Below are 10420 nucleotides of genomic sequence, written 5' to 3' on the forward strand. Positions count from 1 at the left end.
TAACATGTATTTTTATATCACTGAAGCTAAAGCAAAACATCCTGTTTATTGGCAAGTATGGCCTGTATGTGTACACTACAGTGCAATTTTTAAAATACTGTAATTATAATTTCAGAACCTCAGAATCTGAATAGGTGCCAGTGTTCTCTCCTTTTTTTATATGGGAAAAAAAAATCCGTTGAAAATCATTTGAAGCTTGGACAAAAATTCCATAACTATATTCTTAGGATCGCTCTGTAGAGTCTATGATTCAGATGATACAAGGGAAGCTTCAATTCAACTTTTCAGAGAAGACATTCCAGCTCTCATGATCTCATCAACCAGGAGAATGTTGGTGGCAATCACAGTGTAGGAATGAAGAAGCTGTTTCTTTATACAATAGTTATCCCTTATGCCTACTTCTGCTGCTACCATTGGCTCACCTGTATTCAAGTCTACACCCACAAGTTGACCTGATTCTGAATGTTCTGCTTGAACTTTAACTAGTGTTTCCTGAAGGTCAAAAACAGAGTTCTGAGCAAGAACCTTGGGAATCATGAACAATGCATCAGCAAATGCTTGAACTCCAAGTTGGGCCCTGCCCTTTACACTGGGCTTGTATTTAATCAGGGCTTCTGCCATTGCCACTTCCACTGCACCAGCACCTGGAACTACACAGCCATCATCAATAGCATTTTTAACAGCTCTCAAACCATCTCTTATTGCATCTTTGATTTGAGTAAGTGTGTGCTTATTTGGTCCTTTGATCAATAATGTGACCGAGCGAGGATTGTTATATTTCTCAATAAAGGTGAACTTCTCTTCTCCCAATGTATATTCATAGACAAGTCCTGCATGTCCCAAACAATCAGGATTTAGGTTATCAAGAGAATTTAGGGCTACTCCACCACAAATAAGAGTCAGCCTTTCCATATTTCTCGTTTTAGCTCTGTGCAGAGCTACTATGCCTTCTTTTGAAAGAGCATCTAAGGAAAAGGGATCAATTCCCTTTTGATTAATAACAACAAATCCTTTATCTGAATCACCACAAACTTTTGTTTGCAGGTCTATCATTTTTTTAAATCTGTCTTCAATGAATTTTCTTTCAGCTTTCACTAGTTTCTCTCTCTCCTCTGCACTCTTGTAAAAAAAAAAAAGCCAGAATTCACTTCTGTTTTTCCATATTCTAATGACACATTGCACGTGAGGATGTGCGCATCTTCTACTCTCTTTTTCATATCAGGATGCCATGCCCCATGGTCCAAAATAAGACCTGATTAAGCTTGCATCAGTTTCAGATTTGTTTCATCTCCATGATCTCAACCATGAAGAGGTCAGTAGGTTCATCTTGTTTCTTAATGGCTAAAATGGAGTCCACTACAGCCTCTGTTAAGACATCAGCAAGTTCAGCATGAACTTTAGTACGTAGAGATGTTCTGGCCACATCTATAAGTGTTTCCCTGTCCATCTCTTTGCTTAGTTTGACTTGTTTCAAAAACTGAAGTGCCTTTTCCTTTGCAGCTTCAAATCCTTCTGTAATTATTCTGGGATGAAGACCTTCAGAAATGTAGAGATCCCCCTGCTTCAGGAGCTCTCCAATGATTAGGACATTGGAAGTAATACCATCACCAGTTATGTCATCCTGGGCTGTTGCTACTTTGGCTATTAAGGAGGCTGTTGCATGTTGAATTTGCATTTCATGAAGCAGCACATTTCCATCTTTAGTGAGCTTGATGTCTCCAGCACCAGAAACAAGCATCTTCATGGTGCCCTTAGGCCCCAAGTTGGTCCTCAGCACGTACTGCAGCCCCCAGGCCACACTGATGTTGACAGCCAACGCCGTGTGGGCTCAGGCCACCTCAGCCTTGAGGTTCAGGGTCTTCACGGCCGCCATAGCTGACCCAGCAGAAGAAAGTGAGGGAACCCGGTGTCTGGAAAGCCCAGAGCCAGTTCAGCATGGCTGGGAGGCGCTATCCAGGTCTTCTGGAGAGGGAGTTTTCTTTTTTATTGTTTGAATATTTAAATAGTGTTAATAGCTTGTGAAATTTCTTTTTACTTAGGTCACTGATAATAATAAGAAAATCTTCCAAATACAGACAAATGAGAACTATTTCTTCTTTTTTTATTATATATTTGTTTATTTTGGCTGCACTGGGTCTTAGTTGCGGCATGTGAGATCTTAGTTGGGGCATGCGAGATCTTTAGTTGAGGCATGCATGTGGGATCTAGTTCCCTGACTAGGGATCGAACCTGGACCCCCTGCACTGGGAGCACAGAGTGTTACCCACTGGACCACCAGGGAAGTCCCTGAGAACTATTTCTTAGACATTTGCTTTTCACCTCTATTATGTAAAAATTGAAGCCATATGAGGATTCAAGCTGAATCATTTACTACCTCAACTCAGTGGACAGTCGCCACTCCTCCACTACAGTTTGGGCTTTAAAGATTTAGTATAAGATAAAATGAAATACATCTCAACAGCTCTGTAGAGAAAATGGGTCAGTCTTATCGTTCAATTCTTTTGGTTTGAGACCCCTTACAGAACTCATATCGCCTTTAAATACAGCTGCCACCAGTCGATATGATTTTTTTAAATTCATTTTTTCTTGGTCCTGAGTTACTGAACTTTGGTCACAAATTGCATTGTATTTAGGGCCTCTCCATCTCACCTCTAAACTTGGAGCATGTGTCTAGAAGAGAACAGAAACAAAACAAGCAAAAATCAAAATAAAATAAAAATCACCCTTCATCTTTCTTTACATTCTTGGCTTGTCTGAGTCCTTCCTTACTTTTATGGCTCATGACCTGTCCCATCTCCAAACATTTGATATCTGTTGCCACTTTTTAATCATATTTACCTCATACATCTCATCAATAGGTTGACTAGTTTGTTTTCAAATCTCAGTAATCACTGTCCTTCATTGCATGGTGACTTGAGAACTAGTTCATTTATTTTGGCCAGTTTTTTTTTAAGTTTGTTTTATGTGAAAACGTAAATCTAATCCTTTAATATATCTTGACTGGAGGCATAAGTATGGTGCCATTTTTTAAAATATGATCTTTTATGCCTCTAATCTCACTGAAAGTCAGGCTGGTCAGTTCTTTTTAATGTTCTCTGGGGAATCATCCCTCCTTTCTGAAGCCCTCAATTAAGTCTGAGTTCAAACCACCTACAGGAAAATGGCTCTTCCACCATTTACATCTCCCTTTGCAAACCTGCCTTAAACAATATGGCCCCGATCAACAATCCTAGTGACCTTGAAGAGACAGCAGTGTGTGGTGGCTTGAAGTGAGATCTTAGTTCCTGCCCAGGAAATGAACCTGGGTAGCCTGGGTGAAAACCAGGAATCCTAGCCACCAGTCCACCAGGGGCTACAGGCTAGAAGCAAAGTTGGCTTTTGCTGACTTTGCCCCTGTTGAAAAATGAATTTCTCAGGGAGGCAAAAACTGTAAAAACACATACAGAGTTTATAATTAGAGACACTGCACAAGTGGGAGAGCACACAGAGAAACAGTTTGTTTGGTTAAGACAGAAGCAAGGCAGAGATACACACCCAGAGAGAAAGGGTGTGGGCGTCCTCCCTAACGAGGAGGAGCGCACCAGAGAGGTGACTCAAATCACTCATATAGGGCAGTTCTTCCTGGTCTTTGTTTACCTTTGGCTAATTATCTCACTTCTTTTTCCACACCTGACCTGTCTTAGATCCCTTCCCGACATGCGTGCGCATCCTTTTGTCAAGAGGGATTTCAGCACAGAGGACTATGGGGAGGTTGACACACCTATTATGGGGTGGTGCCCCCTCCCTTTTTGACCCCCGAGGAGCCTTTCTGCGGATGTGTAGTCGGGGAGGTCTCCTTGACCTCAAGAATAAGAAATACATGGTCTCTTTATTTTTTGTCCAAGCAGGACTCAGCCCCTCCTTGCTCCCGCCATTATCTTTATCTTGGAGTATCTGTCCATAGGGGACAGATTCCAGCTGCTCAGCCTGGGGCCTATCTATCTCCTTCTTCACTAGCACTTATGAGTTCCAACAGTCACAATAGAAGCAGTGACCATGGAGGATATGCTTTGCAACAAAGGTTTCTCTCTGATTTTCGGTTGGGTCTGTTGATGCAAAACAAGATGGAAAGTGGAGGAAATCCTTTGACTAATTAAGCCAAGAAAGCACCATAGCCTCCATTTGTTGGATGTTTCAGATAAATAGTCTTTGAGCTTGATATGTGTGGAACAGCTCAAATGCTCCATTTTGTAGCTCACTTGTGGAAACAGATCAAGCCCTCAAGTTCCCCTGATGTGTATGTTTCTTACTGAAAGTAGTGTCTTTACTTACTTTTATTTTTTTCTTCAGATTTAAATAACATAAGCTTAAGAATGTGGAATGGGGTGGGGAAGAGCCAAATATGTAATTTTATGAGTAAAAGCACTTGAAATTAAATCATCCCGGGGAATTAATTTGCATAGAAAACTGACATCTACAACTTGATTTGAGAAATATATGCCAGTTTCTGGTTGACTGTGTATTTCTTAAGCATATACTATAGAAGAAGTTGTTTGTAGTATTTGTATTTCTCATGTCTAGGGCATTGGGTATCGTGTTTCAGATGATCAGTGAATGCTAAATGAAAGAAATAAGTGGATCATTGTGGTCCTCCTCTCATTTTTGTGGCCTTCAAAAGACTAAAGGGATTTTTGAGCAGTTTATATATCAGTGATCCATGAATTCATTAGTTTATTCTCACAGGAAAATATTGGAACAAGCCAGTGAACATTTGGTAGATTCAGCTTCTGCTTTTTTCATGTGCTCTCTCGTCCAAAAAACTTTTTAATAAGAAAATTACTCAGGTAGAGACAGTGTATTCTAAGGCTGTAAGCTAATGTTAGTTCCTAAGCATCCTTCAAATCAACTTCAAGTATGTCCTGGTAGATCAAGGGAGACTGTGTAGAAGCAGATATTGGCGATTCTGATCTCCACAGAACAGAAGTGAGCTCACTGCAGAGTTTAGCCCATTCCTAACTCCACCAGGGAAAGTGAAGGGCTTCTGCTGCTCTGACTGGGAAACCTGCCCTCTCTTCTCAGTGGAAGAACAGATCATACGGTTAGCTCATTTTATATGTGGTGATGTGACAAGGCGTAAAGCACTAGAACTACAGGGTTTTATTTTCAGGACTACTGGGCAAGTCCCTTTAATAAAGGAGGAGAGAAATATGTCTCTTTGCAACTTGACAAGTAAAGATTTATTTTCTCATCTTTAACTGTGTCCAGTGTGCTTATGGATGGAGAGACTGAGCTCACAGGTGACAGCCTTGAGCATGGCATATCACAGAGGCCAGCATCAGGCCCTGCTGTAACTACACTGGCTGGCCAGCCAGGGCTTGCAAGGCAAAGCCAAGGGCTCCCCTTGGGAGCCATTCAGGTTTCATGTTGGAGTATTTAGAGAGGGAAAAGCCAGAGGTACAGAGACATTTTAAAGACCATTTAAGATTGTAAACATACAGGAGGGGAAGACCATGTGCTGAGAATTATAAGAAGTTTGGTCCTCTCAAATTTTCCACAGCCTTCATGAGAGGGCCGTAAGAAGGGAGGGCAGGGAAGGGACACTGCTCACTAGGCTTTGGCATGAACGCTGAGTCTGAAAGCCCATGGCTATTCTCTGAAGAGGACTCTAGTAAATCATCCACTTGGGCTCATATCTCTGTTCCATTTCTTTGATCTAGCAAAAGAGAACAAATGGTGGCCCTCAAAAGATGAAAACTAAGATGTTGTGACTCCAGTTTAAATTATGGAAGCACTTCAGTATTGTCTTTTAAGCTCTAGTCTTCCTTAGCCTTGTAGAGAGTATAAAAACCAAGAGGCAGTACTGTTAACTTATCAAGAAAAATCAGTATCCTTGGTGTGGTTTGTAAATGAGGCACATATTGTCTGTGAGGTGAGGGTGTGAGAAAAGGAAAATTTTAAAAATAATAATAGAGGCATAGGGAAAATGACAGTTTTATTAAGTGGCCTGAGATATCTCAGAGTTGTAGCATTTTTTGTAAACAGGTGGTCTGTATGTGTTGTCAAAATGCAAAGGAGACTCACATATCACTCCATGCCCAGATCTGGAGGATGATATAAAAGCAAAAGGAAATAATTGAGTATAAATTTTGGACCTCAAATTAATAAATATTTTAAAGAATAGTAGAGATCTCCTTCTTCCTTGGGACCATGGAACCTGCTGACTTGATCAATGCAAATCACAGACAGTTGCTAAGCAATGCCTGTCCTGATGCCAGTCAGGTGATTCTATTATTCTTTGTAGAGTTTCTCTCTGCTTTCTGAGACTATGGCATTTTGTTCTCCAAGAATGCAATAATACTCCTTTTTTAAAAACCATTTAATACTATGAAATCTCAAACATATATATTTTTCTTGAGAATGAAATATGTCTATTCCTGTCAAAACCAGATCATAAGGTTTTCAGAAAAGAAGATAAAATAGAGAAATGTCAGTATTGGAGATGGCTTTCCATAAGCCGATTAGGGAAATGGGGATTAACACTGATGCTAATGCAATTTGTGTGTGAACTCCTTTTAACATATGTCCCTGGCATCCTCCAAAGTCTCATGGTCTCCAGGGGACAAACCCCATTACTCAGTGCATTTCAGAGTGCCGAGGACAGAAATCTACATGAATATATGGAAAATTATTTCTGAAATTGTACTTTCATATTGAGGATCACCTCATTCTTCCCATAACACCATGCTCATATTTTTTTTTATAACATATGTCAGATTCTTTATTCACTGGTCTATCTCCGACTGAATGTCAGCTCCCTGAGTTTGGTGGTTTTATCCTTGTGCTTCCTATATTGGTGGAGCCCAGCATCATGTTTCATACACAGTCTGGGGTATATAAGTGTTTTGCTGGGAACCAAATTCACACAGATGCAATTATGCTAGCATAAATTTAGTGCAAGCTTAGTTTTATCTCAGCTCTGCCATGTATGTTTTCTTTGGACGTAAAACATTCTTCCTAAAAATATTTTAACTTTGAATTTTAATTTTGTGAATAAATTATACATTTTTTATCTGACTTCGTGGATTCAAATAGCCTAATCTATACATAGAAACATTTGCACTCCTAGTTTTAGCACAAACACATAAAGAGCAAGTCGTCATACCGATCCTTACAATCAGAAGAAGCTGGACAGATTGGAAATTAATGACTTTTTTTGGACCTACCAAAGAACTAAGGTCACAGGGCAACTTGCTACCCCTAAATCTGAAGAGACAAGCACATGTAGAGAAAGAGAGCCAAGATCTGTTTACCTGGAGAAGAAGTTAATAAAAAAGAAGACACAAATTAGCAATATAAGAAAAGGAAGAGAGGTCATCACTACTTATCCAAGAATACAGGCATACCTTGGAGATATTGCAGGTTTGGTTCCAGACCACTGCAATAAAGCAAATATCACAAAATGAGTTGCACAAATTTTTTTTTAAAATTCCTACTGCATATAAAAGTTATGTTTACACTATACTGTAGTCCATTAAGTGTGCAATAGCATTATGTCTTTTAAAAAGTATATAACTTGGGGACTTCCCTGGTTGTGCAGTGGTTAAGAATACACTTGCCAATGTAGGGGACACGGGTTCGAGTCCTGGTCCAGGAAGATCCCACATTCCACGGAGCAACTAAGCCCGTGTGCCACAACTATTGAGCCTGCGCTCTAGAGCCCACGAGCCACAACTACTGAGCCTGCGTGTCTAGAGCCTGTGCCCCACAACAAGAGAAGCCACCACAATGAGAAGCCCGCACACCGCAACAAAGAGTAGCCCCCGCTCGCCGCAACTAGAGAAAGCCCACGTGCAGCAACAAAGACCCAATGCAGCCCCCCAAAAAAGTACATGACTTAATGTAAAAATACTTTATTGTTGAAAATTGCTAACCATCATCTAACAATGCAGGGGTGCCACAAACCTTTAGTTTATAAAAAATGCAATATCTGCAAAGTGCAGTAAAGTGAAGCCCAATAAAATGAGGTATGCCTGTATTAAAAGGATAATAAAAGACCGCTACAAAAAACACTATGCCCATAAGTTTGATAACTTGGATGAAGTGGACCAATTCCTTGAAATACACCACCTACCACTATTTTCAAAAGCTGCCTTTTGAAACACTAATTCTGTGGGCAAATACATTGTGAGTAAAACAGCTGATTTAGAAATGGGATTTGGGGACATAATGTATTTACATATTGGAGTCAGTCTCTAGAGTTGGATTTTTAGTTGAATATTGGGGTTGACATTGAGAGCAGTATAAACATGCAGCAATTCAAAAATAATTATAATAAGAAGAAGAAGAAGAGGAGGAGGAGGAGGAAGAAGAGGAAGAGGAAGAAGAAAGTTATCTTGAAAAGATTCAGCGCAAGAGGGGCTTAGAAACTGCCCCTCTACCTCAGTCTTCAACTTCTCCCATCTCTCTCTGGATTTGTGCCTATTTAAAAGCAATCACATGCTTGGTTCAGTTTTTTTTTTCCATTTTATGCCCACATTCATGGGAGAATATAGATGTTTTCCTGTGCCTTGTTTGCAGTGGGATTATCTTCTACCCCCTGAAAACATTTGAACACTGTACTGAGCCAGGTGACCTATAAGGTCCCAGATTCAGACTTGCTAGTCTATCTTCAGTTCTTTCAGTGTCATAAGATCCCTCAAACCTCCAGGTCTTTGGTCATGCTCTTCCACCTGCTGGAATTTCTTTTCCTCCTCTTCTGCCTGTATGCTAACTTTTCTGGTTAATCCTTGCTTGTCCCTCAAGAATCAGCTCACTTGATGCTAACGGGTCCCCATCAGTATCTTCACAGTTCTCAGGCTGACTCAGGAGACACTCCCTTTTCATCTCATCATACAGCACGGCAATGACTGATGTTCTTCCACATGTCCTCTTCTCTATGCTGAGCATCTTGAAAGTCAGGGGTGTTCGGTGCCTGGCCTTTAATATGTATGAAATGAGTGCATGAGCCAGTGATGCTCAGGAATGAGAAGCTGTGGGTGAAGGTTAAGGGAAACCTTCAAAGTGCTCTTGGAATGAAGGAACAGAAAGCCCACAAGAAGAAAAAAAGTTAACAGGGAACGAATAAACTTGCTTGGGATAGTCCACTAAATTTCTACACCCTTTTCAGGAAAAAAGGCTTGATAACACAAGTAAAAGCATAAGTTTCCAGAATTGATAGGCTTAGATCCAGTTTTATTCCCCAGGAATAGGGCATTAAATTTCTTTGTAAGGAGAGCAACAGGAAGCCTTATCTGCTGGTCATACTTATTGGTAGGTATTTGCAGGGGTGTTCTTATGACTTATTATTCATCAACTGCTTCTTATGAACAAGAATTCCCACCCTAACCAGGTACCAGCAGCCTGGTAGTTGGCATCTGATGATAGCTTCACATCTACTAGACTGAGAAGGAAGTGGGCTTTCTCTGCTTCCCCGTAAGGGCTCATGGACATTTGCTGCCATCGGGGGCTGCTGTACTTGGTGTACAGTCATCAGTAAACCAGGCACTGAAGTCTTGAGTTTTATCTCCTCACTGCACTCACAAGTGATTCATCTTTTCACAACCGTCTGTAGCAAATCAAGAGTAAAGTAACAGAACATCACTGGTAAAACCACTTGAGGTTACCAGGGAGAAAACAGGGATTCATTGGTCGCAAGAGATTATACTTAGAGAGGGGAGAAGTGAAAGCTGTGAAGCATTTGCAGATTCAGCCTATATGGCATGTTTCCTCAGCACAAGCTCCTTGAGGATGTTTCTATGATGCAGAAATCAATCTGTAGCATCCAAGTTGGCCCTTTATGACCTGGTTCAAACACCCGTCATACAGAGCTTCACCTTTTTGTGTGCCCTTTCGTCATGCAAATACCTCAGCACACTGCTACTCAGCATTTCAGATTATCCCCCTTTGGTCAAACAAACCAGAATGCTATTTCTGGGATTCTTTTCTTCCCACCGTCCAGATTTCTCCCTCATTCTGCTACATCCTCCAGTGAATTTTTTTTTTTTTATTGCTTTAGAGTTCATGGATAATATTTCTTTTGGAAAGATACCAGTAAATCTTCACATTTTACTTTAGCACCAAACTGACATTATACAAGAGAGAGATCTGCAATCCATCATATGAAGGAAAATTTAAATGAATGCCATATAAAACATTCTATAAAATGAGATAAAATCTTCCCACGTGCTAGGGCAGGACATGGTTTTCTTCTTCTTGTGGAGAAGTAAGTTAACAGAATTGACCCAAATAGATGCCTAGACATAAAACATCACAAGCAAAATGCAGGATACCAGCAGTAATTTTAAACCAAGAACTTACAGATGGTTATGCTTATGTCCGGATGGAAAAGTAGTTATATACTCCAAACAAGGCTGCCTTAAACTTTCTCTTTGAAAGAGAATAA

The 10420-nt window shown here is 40.4% G+C and overlaps 1 pseudogene; it reads right to left on the bottom strand.

The window, feature by feature from the left end:
* Window positions 1–276: 276 nt before the first annotated feature.
* LOC114905775 lies at window positions 277–1873 on the bottom strand (annotated as a pseudogene).
* Window positions 1874–10420: the final 8547 nt, after the last annotated feature.

This window comes from Monodon monoceros, unplaced genomic scaffold, assembly GCF_005190385.1.
Source record: "Monodon monoceros isolate NGI ecotype Baffin Bay Population unplaced genomic scaffold, NGI_Narwhal_1 Super_Scaffold_22, whole genome shotgun sequence".
Taxonomy (NCBI): Eukaryota; Metazoa; Chordata; class Mammalia; order Artiodactyla; family Monodontidae; genus Monodon; species Monodon monoceros.